Source organism: Dermacentor variabilis, chromosome 2 (genome assembly GCF_050947875.1).
Source record: "Dermacentor variabilis isolate Ectoservices chromosome 2, ASM5094787v1, whole genome shotgun sequence".
Lineage (NCBI taxonomy): Eukaryota > Metazoa > Arthropoda > Arachnida > Ixodida > Ixodidae > Dermacentor > Dermacentor variabilis.
In genome coordinates this window covers 204163300-204169299 of record NC_134569.1, presented here as the reverse complement: position 1 = coordinate 204169299, position 6000 = coordinate 204163300, and positions in this window count along the sequence as shown.

Sequence of the window (6000 nt, the reverse complement as noted above, 5' to 3'; positions counted from 1 at the left end):
CCGATCATTCGCCGCCGCCTTCGCATCATGAAAAGTCGGATGTATATTGCTATACCTGACGCCGTGATGGCACGAAGGAGCCGATGGCGACAACGACGAAGTGCGGCAGCTCAGAGCGAAAAAAAAAGTTCTGGAGTTTTGCGTATGCACCAAAACGACGATCGATCTGATTATGAAGCACGCCGTGGTGAAGCACTCCCGATTAATTTTCACCATCTTGAGTTCTTTAACATGCACCTCAATCTTAGTACACAGGCTTTTCCGCATTTCGCCCACATCGACATGTGGCCGCCACGGCTGGGATCGAACATGTGACCTCGAGCTCTGCTGCGCAACACGTATAAGGAGTTCGTGCCTTCTTTTGACGTGGGAGCATCACATTTTCGCCAGCACCATTTGAGGAAACTTCGATACGCAAGCTAAACTGTCTTATTTACAGCCGTTTATATAGGGTGCTTTTTTCTAGTTGTACCAAATTTTTAGCTATTGCCTGTGGCAGAGAGAACACAATTCTAATCGTTGAGCTAAATTACTCCATGAGGCGGCATTAAGTGTACGAGAAATCAGAAAGCATAACTCATAAAGTACCATAATCACACTAATCATTTTTAATTACTTACATCGTGGCACATATACTTCCATCTATAAATTGCAGCTAGTCAGTTTGCAAGGCCTATCGACTTAGAACGAATTCTGATGATGCCACCGGTTACGAGATATGCGCCATCAAACTTGCGGTAAAAATGAACTCTTGCTCCAGATAATTTTTTAAAGAAAACGCTGTCTTACGCATTGAAGCACAATAGTAGCTGCAACGCCAATGCATTTCGTCGGACACTTGTAAAATAAATAGCTCGAAACAGGTTCCATTCTGGCAATTCGTTCTACGTGAAAGCTCGCCGGCTGCAATTCGTAAATTGAAATGTACAAATAGTTAAATAGCGTAATTATGTTAGTAATTAATTAATTATTATTTTGATCTCTCGTGGTATTAACGGCCGCCTCATCGAGTAATTTAGCTCAAGAGTTATGATTGCGCTATCTGCCACGGGCAATTTTAAAACATTTGGCGCACCCAACAAGGAACACCTGGCATAGTGACCAAGACCACAGCTCTGCGTGTTGAGCGCACACCTGTAGTACATATACACTCACGACGCATAAAGCATTGCCCTTGTTTCGTCTGCTGCCGTCGCCGAACATATACATGGCGGGTGGTGCGATGTTTATATATACAAGTGCGTACTGAAATTGGGCGTTGACGCGGCGGTCTGGTAAGTGTCGGCCGACTGCAGTTGAGCCGGAAGGTCGAAAGACGTGCTCGGAAAGTTGTGAAAACAAGGAGACCTGCGCGTGACGAAGGAAAAAAAATGACAGACGGGGTCAAGAGAGCCCGAACTCAAAGAAACGGGCATAGCGTTTTACGCGGGCGATCTGGACTAACGCGTTAGCAACTTTGACTTGGGCGAAGAGGCACGCAGCCGATCAATTGTCCAGCAGGCCGATGCTCCCGAATAGACAGAGAGACATAGAGAAACACGTTTATGATATGAATGAATGTGTGGTGTTTACTGGCCCAAGGGTAAGGTATGGCCAAAGAGCGCCATGCCCGTGGTAATGAATTCGTAGTGTAATGAGTTCTATGAAGCTGATGTGACGTGGCTGTAAAAGGGGCCTTAAACACATAGTCGCATTAAAGTGCGTAAAATCCATGCGTAATAAGATTGTGGCGATGACAAATGACGTGTACTATAAGCATTAAGATGCATTGCGAGAGAATGATACGATATACAAAATATGTCAGATGCTAAAATTGGCTAGTGCACTATACTGCCTCGTTAGAGCCCTTGAAGCACTAGAGCCTGGAAGCACGTGCTATACAAAACAATTATCACAGCGGCATCCTCTGGAAATAGGATGCGCTACGAATTTAATGGACTTATAACATGCAGGATAACATCATTCAAGAAACTGAGGACTGCTTTGGTTTTAAAGAGCGGTTCTTGACCAAGAAACGTAGCCGGGTGAAGAGGGACACAATAGCGGTATGCAATAGGAAAGTGTTTCTCTCAACTTCGGCCTCCCGACACTCCAGGAGGACGTGAAGGACGGTCAGCCTCTCACCACATCTACCACAAGTTTGAAGTTAATTTCCAGTAAGTAGAAAATCATGAGCGCCAAATGTGTCTCCTATTGTGTCTCCTATACGACAGAAAGGACATCTGTTCGCCGTGATTTTGTTGCGGAGGGCCAAAAACCTAACTGTGGCTTTATCACGCGCAGCTCATTTTTTTTTTTTCTACGTCCCACACGCGTTGCCAATGGTTTCGCAGTTTCTTTCGTAAGGAAGGCTTCAGATCTGTGGCAGGGACACCAGCGGTAAGATTAACAGCATGCGATGCAATCCGCCTCTTTTACGGCGCGATGGCGCGTGCGCCCTGTCCTAGCTAATTAGTCGCGAAGCGTTTTGGAAAGGACGCGCGGCCCGATATCGGGGGAAGCACCCCGGAAAAAAGAAACTCTTGGACGCGCGCTGTTGCAAACGCTCGTACCAGGTACCGCGTTGAAACTCGACTGGTAGCTCGACGTACGTCGGTGCGGTGCCGAAAACGTGCGTAAGACTGCAACTCCACTTTGAAACAGAAAAGGACCAGGGCTTGGTCCGGACCACACCATGAACCACGTAGTTGCCGCCTTGCATTGACGGCTGTCAAATTTATCGATAAACCCCTGCGTTACACTTGGGCGACACTTCAAAAACACGTTGCTGACGTATAGTCTTGTTGCAGCGTCGGCCCACTCTTGTTGTTGGTGGCAGTGCGTGGCTGACTTCATGTGCTCTTTTAAGGCGTGGTAACACTGGGTCGATACGAGACCGACAAGACGCTGACGCCGACGATTGGCCGACTATTCAGCGCTGTGTCACTGAGACCATTTGATCGTAATAGGCCGACAACGACGCAACCGATGGGTGCGAGTTGTCATATAGCGCGACGGGCTTTCGTGTCGACAGCACCGACAAAATCAGCGTGCCGACCGTGATAGCTTGACAGAACTATACGTGATCAGCCGTCGAACCGACCACGCGATAGCTGCAGCTCATTCACTTGTACATATAATTATTCGCGCTCAAAATGCGTCGACATGCCTTCGAAGTTGAAATGCACGAGCTTCAGCCCTCTCAAGCCGTGCACATGAACTTTGAGTCAATGTTGATCCTGTGTAGCGAAGTTTCAGTTGCGCCTGACCCCGTCGAGTTCGTGCACCCGCTACCGATGGAGCTGGACTTAAAAAATAAGCATTTTCTTTCGTAAGGAAACCGCTATTATAGTTAGGTAGCGGCCCTATAGCGATTTGATAACTACTCATCATTTCGCACGGCACGTACACAGTAAGCGGCAAGCGGCGACACAGCGCTGTGCCAACATGTACTTTGGTCACCGTTCCCGAACGCTGCCGGTTGCATTCCCGTAAATGGTGGGTCTGTGTGTTTTGTTATGCTGACATTTCCTAATTCGAAAGAGGCATTGTTTACCTCTGCGTCAAACAGGAAAGAAGAGACAGTGCACTCGATACAGCAGCATAAACTCGCTCAGCTGCCAACGGTGTCAGCGATGGCATCCGCCTTTTCGCGAGAGAACTGCACGGTATATAAGTGGGGACATAAGCCGAGCACAGTTGTCTGTAATAATACTTTATAGCACGCGCAAACCGTAAGTATGATGAAGTTAAACAAAACCGAGAATCAGTATTAACAGCCCCTAATATATATGTGCGTTGATCCCAGCTGCAGTTGTTTAAGGGACTCGGCCGCTCATACTGACTCTTTTGTATACGTTGTGCTACGTTTTGAGATTATTTCACATCAGCGATGCGCCGTTTCTACAATAACCGAAGCTAACAGCGATCTGAAGCTGTAAATGTAAACAAATGCACCGCTTTGGCAAATTCCACGTGGAAGGCTGCGCTCGAAGGCTTCTTGAATATGCGAAATGTTTAGTGAATGTGTAAAAGGAATACAAAAAGCGATGTGCAATCGCAGGCATCAGCTACAACGAACTCAAGGCAGCCGTGTCGGCAGACGGAACTCGGCGTGCCTTTATCGGCCGCGCTGTTACCACAACAGCGCACTTGGGCCTGTTCATCCGCTATACTCGATGGGTGAACGACATGCTTCCCCGGAGAAACCATAAATAATTAATCGCGATTCACGAACCGCACAACCGACGCACACTCAACATGGGCACAGGTAAACAAATCAACCGGCGAAATGCCCGACACCCTTCCAAAACGTTTCCAGCGGCGTGCGTCAGAGGGCAGCACAGAAACATGAAAGAGGTGGATTGACGTGGCCATCTCTTCCGCCAAAATGCTGCCCTCGATGCCTCTATGGCCAGGCACCCAGCACATATTTATATGCTGATTAGATAGATACGCTTTACGCAGGTAGGAATAGAGTTCAGCAAGTACTGGATTTTTGTGCTTAAGAGTGACATCAAGGCCTTCACGACGCTTAGGGAGTCTGTATGTACATAACTGCTTTTCGGAGCTTTGATTTCCTTATATGCTTCACAGCTGACAATAGTGCGTAGACCTCGGCCATGAAGATACTTGTTTCAGGATGCAGTACATCGGCGTCCGAGAAGGATGGACCCACGGCTGCATAGGACACCCCGGCATGTGACTTGAAAGCGTCTGTGTAGAACCCTGTGCACGAGCGCACAGGAAATGCATTCGGATTTTGACTTCTGGAGCGTGCTTTCTAACTTCTAGAAAGGATACGTCACATTCTACTACATGCCACTCCCAAGGAGGTAACAGCTTGGCCGGATGCTTTAAGCGATGCTCGAGGAGTGGGACATGCATTTCATCACTATGCTCCCTCACACGCAGCGAGAAAGGCTGTTTTACAGAGCGACGATTTCGGTAAAGTGTAGCACATGTCATATCGTTTAACGGCATTAAAACATGGGTGTTCATGATTGCAGTATATCTTGAGAAATATGTGAGGTAAAAAACACCCTGTATATCACCGCCGTTACTGGAACCAACTAACTGGCGGCCTCTACGAAGTCGTCATATCCTTATCACCTTTGCTTTTGCAGATGAAGTTCATCTTGCTCTCAGGCCATCCAACCGGAATTTTCCTAGTTCTAAGCACTTGCTCTAAGTCAGCAGTGCCTTGCTCTTTGTACCGGTGTTTTTGATTAGCTGTTTTGTGATTTAATCTGGGCGTGCTGCCATGTTATTAGGGACATTTTCTTGTGTTTTTTTTCAATAAAAGCATTCTGTGCTAAATTTAGATCTCTCAGGCTTCTCTGTTGTTGCTGAGTAAACCATAAATATGATCGGTCTGGCGCAAACAAGGAAGGATGGAAGAGAACAAGAGGAGCGCCATTTGGACTTAACCCATCCCGTCTTTCGTTGTTTGCGCGAAGCGGTCATATTTATGGTCTACTCAGCAATATGAACCGAGCTAGCCCAGCAACATGTACTTCTGGATTCTCTGTTGTTGCTCGGTCGCTCCGAATCTGAACTACGCCTTCCTTCGTGCCGAAGTATAGTCCTGAGATTTTTCAGTGGCGTCCTCTTGCGCGTGATGTCACAGGGAGGGGTCTCTGCTGCCGGGAGGCGCGTGCGCTCGCTACCTGAAGGCAACTTGGCGCTGTCGACCGCCAACTGGAGCACACTACCTTTAAGCTATTCGTAGTTATTTCAACTTACAACTACACGAATTTCTTTGACGATTTTTTTTCTGACTTCTTATAGCAAAAAAAAAATTGGGTCTGCTGCCTTTTTTTGGACAAGAACAGTATGTTTGCTTTGTTCGTTTTGCTCTGCATCTAGCAGAAAAATATTTGCATCTAAATGTACACCTTGGGCTTTTTTTTTTTCTTTTTTTTTGCATCTGTATTGAAGATTGCATTTGTCGGCGTAGGAATACATGCTTATATTTCATGTATACCTGTAAGATTGTGTAAGTTTTCATTCTGCTACACA